This window comes from Pogona vitticeps, chromosome 4 (genome assembly GCF_051106095.1).
Source record: "Pogona vitticeps strain Pit_001003342236 chromosome 4, PviZW2.1, whole genome shotgun sequence".
Taxonomy (NCBI): domain Eukaryota; kingdom Metazoa; phylum Chordata; class Lepidosauria; order Squamata; family Agamidae; genus Pogona; species Pogona vitticeps.
Window position 1 is genome coordinate 227,428,497 of NC_135786.1, and position 12,404 is coordinate 227,440,900.

General features: G+C 43.9%; 1 protein-coding gene across 1 annotated transcript in view; it reads left to right on the top strand.

Annotated features, from left to right (window-relative positions):
• The window catches only part of NSMCE2 (NSE2 SUMO ligase component of SMC5/6 complex), a 257,038-nt gene that overhangs the window by 243,866 nt on the left and 768 nt on the right, over nucleotides 1-12,404 (top strand). The gene's annotated exons all lie outside the window — the stretch shown is intronic.

Here is a 12,404-nt window from a genome sequence, read left to right on the forward strand (position 1 = left end):
GGGAAGAACTGGGGAAGCATCCTAGAAAGTACCATCTACAAAGCTGGCTATTCTTTTCTAATAGCCAAAGGATGGGCATGGACAATGGCCTTGTGCCTATTTTGATTGAAGGAAATCTTGTTGTAAGATAATGGCTTGGTTATGGTGGCTGGTGAAATCCCATTCATTTCATGGTGCTGTTCTTTTCTAACATTTTCTTTTCCTTATAAGCTTCCTGGTAAAAAGTTTTTGAAGGATGGGGTACAATGATTCTAATAAATAAACAAAATTGTTCCCTATATCCTCCATCCCCACTCCGCCAACAGTGGGAAAATGAGTACCAAATTGGTACTGCCAGAGATGTTCGATGATACGAGTGTGTGGGCACAGCAAGTGTGCTGGTTATAGAGAACAGCATGCTGGCTGAGTTTTAATCCAATTAAAGTAATGTTCTCAAGTAAAGTAATGAGTTTTAATCCAAGTAAAGTAATGTTCTTGGTCCACATGTGGACCAAGAACTCCCAGAAGTACAAGCTGGATTTTGAAGGGGCAAAGGAACTAGAGACCAAATTGCTAACATGCGCTGGATTATGGAGAAAGCCAGAGAGTTCCAGAGAAAGATCTGCTTCTGCTTCATTGACTACGCAGAAGCCTTTGACCGTGTGGACCACAACAAACTATGGCAAGTTCTTAAAGAAACGGGAATGCCTGACCACCTTATCTATATCCTGAGAAATCTATATGTGGGACAGGAAGCAACAGTTAGAACTGGATATGGAACAAATGATTGATTCAAAATCGGGAAAGGTGTACGACAAGGCTGTATATTGTCTCCCTGCTTCTTTAACTTATACGCAGAATAATCATGCGAAAGGCAGGACTGGATGAATCCCAAGCTGGAATTAAGATTGCTGGAAGAAATATCAACAACCTCAGATGTGCAGATGATACCACTCTGATGGCATAAAGTGAGGAGGAATTAAAGAACCTCTTAATGAGGGTGCAAGAGGAGAGCGCCAAAAATGGTCTGAAGCTCAACATCAAAAAAACTAAGATCATGGCCACTGGTCCCATCACCTCCTGGCAAATAGAAGGGGAAGATATGGAGGAAATGACAGATTTTACTTTCTTGGGCTCCATGATCACTGCAGATGGTGACAGCAGTCATGAAATTAAAGATGCCTGCTTCTTGGGAGGAAAGTGATAACAAACCTCAACAGCAACTTAAAAAGCAGATACATCACCTTGCCAACAAGGGTCCAGATAGTCAAAGCTATGGTTTTTCCAGTAGCGATGTATGGAAGTGAGAGCTGGACCATAAAGAAGGCTGACTGCCAAAGAATTGATGCTTTTGAATTGTGGTGCTGGAGGAGAATCTTGAGAGTCCCCTGGACTGCAAAGAGAACAAACCTATCCATTTTGAAGGAAATCAACCCTGAGTGCTCACTCAAAGGACAGATCCTGAAGCTGAGGCTCCAATACTTTGGCCATCTCATGAGAAGAGAAGACTCCCTGGAAAAGACCCTGATGTTGGGGAAATGTGAAGGCAGGAGGGAAAGGGGACATCAGAGGACGAGATGGTTGGACAGTGTCATTGAAGCTACCAACATGAATTTGACCCAACTCCGGGAGGAAGTGGAAGACACGTGGGCCTGGCGTGCTCTGGTCCATGGGGTCAGGAAGAGTCGGACACGACTTAATGACTAAACAACAACAAAGTAACATTTCCAAGCCCTACCTTTATAGATAGTATGCAGTACTTTTGTGAGAATGAAAGCCAGTTGTGAAAGCTTTTTGTTGTGTAACAACAGTTAGGATAAAAGAGCTCTCTCCCTTCACTTGCCAGTGGAGAAAAGAACAGTCCTTTAATCATAGAATAATTGAGTTGGTGGGGGCCTAGAAGGCCATCAAGTCCCCTATTTGAAGTTTCTGTCTTAAAAACCACATTTTGTTTGTTTGTTTTTATTGGTTAGATTGATTTTATTGCAGGAGGGTGTGGAATCTCTTTCCATGATAATAAAAGTTGCTGTAGAAACTTTTGGTTTTATTGATTACTCGCAAAACTGTAACTGTCCAAGTCAAAGAGATTCAAGCCAAAATATAAAACCAAAAATACTTACTAGGATGATGGTCACTGGGTATTACTGAAATCAGCGTGGCCTTTTCATGGCACCATTGGCCAAAGGGTCAAGAGGATAAATCTCATTGTGCACCTTAGCATAGGTTTTCATGTGACCTGGGTGGCTTTGGAATGTACAAAAAGCAAACCATTATGTAAGGAAATAAGGGTTATTTAGAATACTAGTTGAAAACCACTTAAACATCTGATTCAGGGATTTGTTCCCTTCTGCATCCCTGCTAATCTGGCTACTTTTCCAACCCCATGTTCTGAATTCTTGGCCCCCGAGATCAACTGAGACAAGACAGACTGATTTGCTAGCTGCTGAGCCACAACATTGTCCCCTTTCATTCTCTCCTCACTTATCCATTTGTGGCAGGTGACGCAACCTGTAATTTAAGTCTCGAGATAATTAGCAGCAAGTGCAGCATTAGAAGTGAGTCAAGCAGTGGGTGCAGAAGTAACATCTGCACTACATGGTTAAGAGACGCTGTGTTCTGATTTGTTTTCAGGAATGTTCTGAATAGTTTGGTCTCTGGGTGGAACAATCATTTAGCTCCCATGCAGAGCTTGGAAAAGTTAGATTTTTGGACTACAACGTTGAGAATCTTCCAGATTGCGAGCCAGGAAGCAGATGCAATATGTGTACTACAGTGTTAGGAAATACGGTATTCTTCCTAGTGCTTTGGAATGTTCTGAAAGGTTCAATCTCTGGATGGAGCAGCTGCTCCCACTGGAGAGCCTTGGATTGCATCTCCATGAATTCCCCCAGTCAGTAGGGCTGGAGGGGTCAGCTAGGGCAGTGGTTCTCAAACTGGGGTCTCCAGGTGTTGTTGGACTGCAACTCCCAGAAATCCTGGCCAGTACAGCACGTGGTGAAGGCTTCTGGGAATTGCAATCCAAGAACATCTGGGGACCCCAGTTTGAGAACCACTGATCTACCATATTTCACCGAAAATAAGACCTAACCTGAAAATAAGCCCTAGTATGGTTTTTCAGGGTGCTCGTAATATAAGCCCTACCCCAAAAATAAGCCCCAGTTAAGTAAAACCCTGCCCTCCAACAAGGACTCATTGTGTAACAACCAAGGTCAACTCAATCTTGTCCGCAGAGGCCAGTGGGCTCCATACTTTTATTATGATTATGATTATCATCATCATCATCATCATCATCATCATCATCATCATCATTTATTTATTTATTTATTTGATTTATTTGATTTATTTACTTGATTTATATCCCGCCCATCTGGTATATCATACTTCTCCCTCCCCCCACCACCTGAACAAGCAAGTGCATTACCAACACGAGATAGAAACCATCCGGTCCTGCGGCGGAAAGGGTTTGAGGCTAGTTCATGTTGGAGCCCTTAATGCCAACATCACCACCGTCAACACTCCCTTTCTTCTTCTGTCTCCTCTCTCTCCCCCACGCACGTTTCTCTCACCTCTTCAACCCAACCCTCTCTCTCCCCACCCCCTCCATAGCCTGCGAGCCTGGGTCTCCCCACGATGACCCTTCACGCTCAAGCTCCGTCTCTCAATTGGCTTCTGAGCATTCAAGAGAGACGTAAAGCTTTTCCCCTTCCTCTCCCCCCTGCTCATGGAGGGGCTGGGTGGCCAGGGAGGAAGGAGCCACTCACTGCCAGGAACTCGCTCCTTGCCATTGAGTCAGCTCGAGGCCTAAGTTCCCGATGGCTCTTGGAGCTCGCACTTCTGCAGAGTGTGCACTCCCCCCCCTCTTATGCGTGTGCCCAGGCGAGGGTACCATAATGAAGCAGAAGCACCACCGCCTTCCTGCTTTTTTACATCCCGGGTTGCTTCTTGCCACTGGTGTGCCTCCTCGTCCTCCATCACCAATGTCTTCTTCTTCACATCCCCTTGGCCAACTGCCATTCCACGCGGGCTGAAGGTAACGACCTGAGACAGATAAAAAGGCAAGACGGGCTGGATATGGCCCGTGGCCTGTAGTTTGGAGACCCCTGGTCTACAGTAATATGAATCTTCATAATTTAATGTGTTGTGTGTTGCAAAGGATGCACTTAATGCATTCGTGTGAAATAAAGAAACGTTTTTCTGAATTTTGGTACCTGCAATTTTTTGTCCCTTTTGTGTGGACTATCATTCTTAACTGTCATTATTTTTGTTGCCACTTCTGTCTTGTAAGTCTTCAGCTAACACTTGATTAAATGATAGATTTAAAGGGAATGTTAGCTCCCCAGACAAGATGAGTACCAAAAGAAAGAGCTGTTCTGTTGAGTACAGTGGACCCTCGACTTACAGATGGCTCCACTTACAGACTTTTCGAGTTACAGACTTCTCTGGCTGCAAAATTTAGGTTTGACTTGCAACCGGAGAATCGACCTACAGACTGGGAAAAAAATGGAACAAAAATGGCCAGTTACGGATTAATCGGTTTTCAATGGATTGTAAGTCAATGGAGCCTCGACCTACAGACTTTTCGACCTGCAGCCACCATTCCAATATGGATTAATTCCGTAAGTCAAGGGTCCACTGTATAAGACAGGAATCATGGAAGACTCCGGGGGGGAGAATCTTAATGGCTTTCTGCAAAGAGAAGAAGTTGGATCTCTGAATGGCCCAAAAATGGTGATAACCTCAGTCAACAGGTGGACGAGGGAAATGCTAAGAAGTGCAAGTGTGGATCAGGTAGGCAAACATTATTTCCTGAGCTTGGAAGACATGATTGTGAATGGATTGCTGACAGGACAGAATGGATTGCTTACTGGCTTTGTTTGTGTGCAGGGCTGATATTCAAGCATTTGCCCTTGCAATAGCACCACAGGTAGAAATACCCCCAGAAGAATTCAAAGCAGCACAACACTAGCTGGATGGCTTTCTTCAGCAATATGAACTGTCTCTAAGAAGATCGACAACACTGTTCGAGCTGGATGATATTGAAGTTATTAAACATGCATTTGCATTCAAGTCCTTTGTTGATGGCATTGACTTTTCTGAATACCAACTCTGCAACATGATTGCTATGGATGAAACTTCAGTGTTTATGGTCCAAGGATCTCAAACGACAATTGATCATAAGGGTTCCTCATCAATCTACATTCCCTCCACTGGTTACGAAAGTGTACGTGTTGCCTGTACAGTGGTACTGCGCTAAATGACGACCATGCTAAATGACAAATCCGCATTACGATGACTTTTCGCGTTCACTATAGCGATTCGTAAAACAGTCATTCCAATGGGGGATTTTCGCTGGACGCCGATTAGGTCCGTGCTTCGCGAACCATTTGTTCTCAAGACGACCATTTTTCGGCTTCGCAAAATGGCTGCCCTGTGTCTTCTGGACCCATGCTTCGCAGGGCAGCCATTTTTACAGCTGATTGGCACTCGCAAAATGGCTTCCCTATGGGCGATCTTCGCTGGACGACGAGGTATTTTCCCCATTGGAACGCATTAAACCGGGTTTCAATGCATTCCAATGGGGAAAGGGTTTTCGCATGACAACGATTTCGCTAAGCAGCGATTTTCACGGGACAGATTATCGTCATGTGGGGCACCACTGTATTTTGGCAAATTGTCTGGATAGAAAGAAAGCCTCACCTCTAATCATGAGTCTGTATCTCCAGGCTCTTGATAATGCAATAAAAAAAGCCATTCAAGGACCATTTGTGCATGAAATCAATGACTGCATTGAAAATAGAATGGAGAGAAATCAGCGTGGAAACTTTTTGAAGCTTAGCCTGTAAGAGGTCATGACTTGGGTGAAGTATTCATGGAATAAAATCACGGACAGCTGTGTTGCCAATGCACTACGAGCAGGCTACATGGAGAGGAAGTGCTCATTTAAGGAGAGCTCTATTGATGAACATGAGAGATTGGGGCCAATGGTTCTACAAGAAATGAGAAATTCAGGCCAGAATTCAGAGTTTGGAGAGTTGTGACAATGTTCCAGAAGACGATGACATGACTGTATTTGAATAAATGTAGATCGTTGTACATGAGCAAAGATTAATATAAGACCTGGTCTTGTTTTCAGGGAAATATGGTAGGAGGTTACAATCCAAAGATGTAACTTTTCCAAACTTTGGCTTGAAAAAAAACAATCTCCTGTCCAGACCAGGATGCTGCCAAGACTCCATCTGTATGAGTTATGTCTTGGATCACACTTGCTTGATGACAGCAACAACACATAATGACTTGCATATCCAAATGGGCCAACATGGAGCTGATACCAAGCATAATACATTTTGCATCCCCAGCGAAGGTAGAAAACATGTGATGGACTAACCCACAAAATACAGTATCGGTGGGTTTTCTATAGAAGGGCTAGAGATTTTTATTCAGTCTAAGGGAATGTTGGCCTAAATGAATAGCATTCATTTTTAAACAAGCTAACCTAATATTAGAGAATGAGATGGACGGACAGTGTCATTGAAGTTACCAACATGAATTTGACCCAACTCCAGGAGGCAGTGAAAGACAGGAGGACCTGGAGTGCTCTGGTTCATTGGGTCACGAAGAGTCGGATGCGACTTAACGACTAAACAGCAACAAAACCTAATATTTCTTCCTTGGATTAATATCCAGATTGCAAAACAGTTACTTCCAGATTGTGCACTTGGCCAAACTTTGTGATGCCATTTTCAGCTCAGAATGGTGCACACAAAGATACATATTTTACAGGGGGGTACATACAATTTCAGTGTGGATTTTTATGCTTTAAAAAAATGCCTAACAACAGAATGAAATGTGTTTCTGATGGAATACACGTGAAACTGACCCAGATCATAATATCAAAATCTCCTGAAATCCTCGGACTTCTACTCTGAAGAAGTAATCTTTCCAGAGTTTGATGTAACATTTCATTGTAAAGGCATAGGAGGACAAAGATAGCTGTCTACCCCTTGGATGTATTCAATATTCAGTGCTAGTGCATTTTTAAAAAATAATGTGTTCTAAGACGATTTGCCATGGCTAAATTTGTATACCGCATTGTATGTAAACTAATGATTACTTTAAGCCTTGCGTTCTCCTCCCCTGTAAATGACACCCTCACCACTTCCTCCTTGGTGCCTTTTGAACAGCTGAACAGCCCTCTCGCCTTGGTGAGGCATCAGAACTCCTGTGTCATCCAGATTGCTTTTGACTTGAGGCTTTTCAGGGCACTTTACCAGAATTAATTAATCTTGGTAAAAACATGTGCCAGATAAATAATAATTATCCTAAAACCTCTTTGTAGACAGGGAAGGGAGGGGAGGGGGAAATCCCAAGCTGTGAGACTCTGTGGTTTGCCCAAGGCAAACACAACAAGCAGAAGACAGACCAGTGGAAAAAACAGAGGTAATGAATGCTGACTCCCAACTTGGAATGCTGAGTCTGAGGGAAAATGGTTCCCAGGTGGGACTGGCTACACTTTGGGCCTCCAAAATGGTGTGCACTGTTTCCCCCCCCCCCCTCTGCCGTTGTTTGAGACTCAAAATACTTGGACGGGGGCATGAGTTGTTTATCACATGACTTCCCCAATGCGCAGCATGGCACAAGTACATTGGTAGGTTTTGATCATTCACATTGCTGCCCTTACGAGCACTAGCAAAGTGAGAGGTGAGGATGGTGTGACACTCAAGAGTGGGTATGCGTCACAGCCTCTACGCCCCCTCCGGCTAAAAATATCTATGTAACTTTGTGTGTCTCGTCCAGCCCTTGCTCTGTATATATCCGTTCATTTGCTCATTCCGTCATTCCAAAGCTTAGAAAGATCTACTTTTTTTTTCTGGACCACAGCTCCCAACATCCCCAGCAAGCATGGTTGGTGACCCTGGTTGCTGGAGGTTCTGGGAGCTGTAGTCCCCATAAAGGGATGTATCCAGGTTCTCATTCCTTCCTTCAATCATTCATTCATCCAGTTTGTATCCCACCCTGTTCCCACAAATGGCCTCATGGCAGCTTATGGTCAAACAGTGTAAACATCATTATATATATATCACACAGCCCATGTATGTGTGTGCAATGCTTCACAATTGAGACAGGCCTGAATCAAAATGGGGCTGACAGCCCACCACCATCATTATGATTCTTCCCCATGTGCCACCATTCCTGAGCCAAAATGCTACAGTTGAGGAAAAGAAATCATGCAGCAGGCAGATGTGAGGGCTGCTTTCAAAACAGGAGACGGACCAACAAATCTGCTCCTCCTCTAACGTAAATCAGAGTGGCGGAATTTGTGACCCTTCAAACGTAGTGGGGTTTGCAAGTCTCGTCATCTCTCACCAGAGGCTATCTCAGCTGCAGCTGCTGGGAATCGAATTCCTCATAACATCTGGAGAACCTGAGGTGCTCCGATCCTGCTGTAAATGCCTTTGCAAACATTATTTCCTGGCAGGGATCATGGCAGTGCATCCAGCTTTCTAATAATGTCTCATGATTTCCCCCAGCATGAAATGAGATGCCAAGCGTCATTTTCGGTGTAGGTCATAGTCAGCCCTCACGTTACCTGTAATCCTCTTTCCCCAAGGGATATGGGTCGGTTGTTTGGACATGGGAAAAGGAAAGGGAGAAGGTGGCAGCTCATCTTGTGAGAGTTCTTTGACATTCCTAATATATCACTCATCTACACATACATTGCATTGTCTACTGGAAGGGAAGGAAAGGTGTTTAGCCTCATCCTCTCCATCTCAAATTCTGGGGGGTGTCTAGTCAGGGAGATCCAAAGAGCACCCTCATCTCTTCATACACTTTGTTGGTGTCACGGTGCTACCCTGGGCCATCAGCAGGTTCTTGCCAACATTCAGGTGGAACGAGAAGAAAATCCAGACACGCTGTCTTGAACAAGCTGCCATGCCAACACAGTAGCTCCGAAAAGTGAGCTGCTCTCTTATGTTTTACTGGCAGATGGGTGTGGGTGTGTGTGTGTGTGTGTGTGTGAGTGTGTGTGTCGTTGGCTCTCCCTGTGCATTTCATAGCTGCGCAAGCATACAGCTAATGTAAATAGTCATCCTCCTCTCTATTGCCTGTGGAGGGGAAAAAACTCATTAATTTTGCCTGGCAAAAGTCACTTTTTCTTTCTCATTTCAGTGACGTGTTTTCTCGTCCTCCCCTGAGCCTTAAGCATAGTTTTGATTACAAACTGAAACAAATAGTACAGTAACACAATAGTACAGCGTGCTGCAGTTACTTCGCATCATTCTGTTCTAAAATGTGTATTTCCTTTTCTAAGGCAGGCGCCAGGGCAGCAAAAGAATGATGATTAAAGTGGCAGCTTAGCGAGCTGAGACTGAGGAACACTGTGGTGGAACACCGCTTAAGAAGCCAGGAGGACTATTGCTGGCTGAGACTAAAACATGTCCTCTTTGATCTTCTTCTTATTTCCATTCACAACTGTTGCCATCGACTACATGTTCCTTAGGGTCTACTCTAGACAACAGCTTGTTGTTGTTTAGTCGTGTCTAACTCTTCGTGACCCCATGGACCAGAGCATTCCAGGCCCTCCTGTCTTCCACAAAGACACAAATTCATGTTGGTAGCTTCAATGACACTGTCCAACCATCTTGTCCTCTGTCGTCCCCTTCTCCTCTTGCCCTCACATTTTGCCAACATCAGGGTCTTTTCCATGGAGTCTTCTCTTCTCATGAGATGGCCAAAGTATTGGAGCCTCAGCTTCAGGATCTGTCCTTCCAGGGAGCACTCAGAGTTGATTTCCTTCAAAATGGATAGGTTTGTTCTCCTTGCAGTCCAGGGGACTCTCAAGAGTCTCCTCTGGCACCACAATTCAAAAGCATCAGTTCTTCGGTGGTCAACCTTCTTTATGGTCCAGCTCTCAATTCCAAAGATTGCTACTGGAAAAACCGTAGCTTTGACTATGCGTACCTTTGTTGGCAAGGTGATGTCTCTGCTTTTTAAGTTGCTGTCAAGGTTTGTCATCGCTTTCCTCCCAAGAAGGAGGCATCTTTTAATTTCGTGGCTGCTGTCACCATCTTCAGTGATCATGGAGCCCAAGAGAACAGCTTGGTGTGGTCTATTTTACTGAAGATATGGCTGTAATCCTGTTGCTTAGCATTGTATATCATAACTAGAGTAGGCCAGCTAAATCATTGAAACTTATGGAGGAATGTACTTAACGTATCCACACTGACTCAGTGGGCTTACTCTAATTATGACTTACTGCACGAAAGAACAGCATTTCAGCAATGTCACATTCACAAAAGCAAAGTCAGCACACTGTATCTGATTCCATGTCCAATCAGTTTTTGTATACACGGGGGTGGGGGGTGGGGGGAGTGTCAAAAACCAGATGGCTCATCTGGTGTTAAGAGATACAAAGCTGAAGCATTCTTGTGCTCCTGTAAGAATTGATGATTTCCCATGAAATTTGCTTTGATGCAGTTTCTCACTGTGGCCCGAGGCAAACCAGTTAAATTGTCTCTTTCTCTGTCTCTCACCAGCCAGCATCAGTGGGGTGAGAAACTAGAAGTTACAGTTTGTACAGTTCTTTGAAGGGGTCAAACAATGTGCAGAGACTGCAGTCTGTAATGCTATTAGCTGTTATTACCACCATGGGCAAATTGCATTCCACTTAAGACTGATCTAGAGGCAGAAATGCTCATATATCTCAGCACACTCATTCTCCCCAAGGACATTCATTCTCACCTGCTTAGATAATTACATTCCCCATCACATCTCCCCTAAACAGATATGTGTTACCCAGCAAAGAACATTGGCATTAAACTGCATTTTCAAAACGATTGCTGCAGAGCCCCTATAAAATCTACAGCAGATTCTTTTAAAAAGAATTTCCATTTCATTAATTTATTCATTCATTAATTTTGTTTTGTTTTGTTTCTATATCATCTTATCTGGCTACCAAGGTGACTCTGTGTAATTCAACAAAAAAAAAAAAACAGGACAATAATTGACATTGTAAGAACATAAGAAGAGCCCTGCTGGATCAGGCCAAGGGCCCATCTAGTCCAGCTTCCTGTATCTCACAGTGGCCCCACCAGATGCCTCTGAGAGCAGACGAGACCACTAGATAGCTGTGTTCTGATCCCTCTTCCCCTGCATGTGGCATTTGGAGGTACCTCCTTTTTAAGCCTGGAGATTATACATCCCCATCATGGCTTGTAACCTGCGATGGACTTTTCCTCCAGGAATCCGTCCAATCCCCTTTTAAAGGCATCTAGGCCAGATGCCATCACCACATCCGGTGGCAAGGAGTTCCACAGACTAACAACACGCTGGGTCAAGAAATATTTTCTTTTGTCTGTTCTCACTCTCCCAAGTGGATGCCCCCTGATTCTGGTATTGCGTGAGAGGGGAAAGAACTTCCCTCTATTCACTTTATCCATCCCCTGCATAATTTCATATGTAACAGTCATGACCCCCCCTCAGGCGCCTTTTCTCTAGACTAAAGAGCCCCAAACGCTGTATCCTTTCCTCACAAGGGAGGTGTCCCAGTTCAAGAATCATTTTAGTCACTCTCTTCTGCACCTTTTCCATTCCACCATGTCTTTTTTGAGGTGCAGCAACCAGAACTGTATGCAATACTTCACGTGTGGCCTTACCAGCATTTTGTACAATGGCATTATAATGTTGTTGTTTTTTCAATCCCCTATTTAATGAGACCTAGCATGGAATTGCCCTTCTTCACTGCCGCCACACACTGGGTTGACCCTTTTATCGAGCTGTCCACCAGCACACCAAGATCTCTTTCCTGATCCATCACAGATAGCTCAGAACCCATCAGTTGATAAATAAAGTTTTGATTTATTTTTTTTGCCTCCATGTACATTACTTTACATTTTCCTATATTGAAATGGATTTGCCATTTTGCTGCCCATTCTCCCAGTTTGGAGAGATCCTTCTGATCCCTTCTGGTCTTCACCACCCAGGAAAATTATGTGTCATCTGCAAACTTGACCACCTCACTGCTTATCCCTGTCTCCAGGTCATTAATGCAATGGGCATTAAACAAGAATAATAAGCTACCAGATGGCACGATGTACACAATATCAGGTGAAAATGGATATGTCAGTTGTTTTGGCACATGAGTTACTTGCAAGTTAATTAAAGGTGCCTTTAAAAGAAAGGTCTTGACTGAGTAATTGAAAAGAACTGCAGCTGCATTAGGAGTGCATTCCAAAGATGAGGAGCTAACACAAAGAAGACCCCATTTGTAACCCAGCTGATCAAGACCTGACACAGCTAGATGTGAATGTGCATCTTCTTCAGCTTGTATATGAAATCACCCTCATCCTGATGTGCACCTAGGGTTTTTGAAGCTGGTTGTACTTGTTTCCATTACAAGTAAGGAACTAGTGAGAACAGGGGAACAT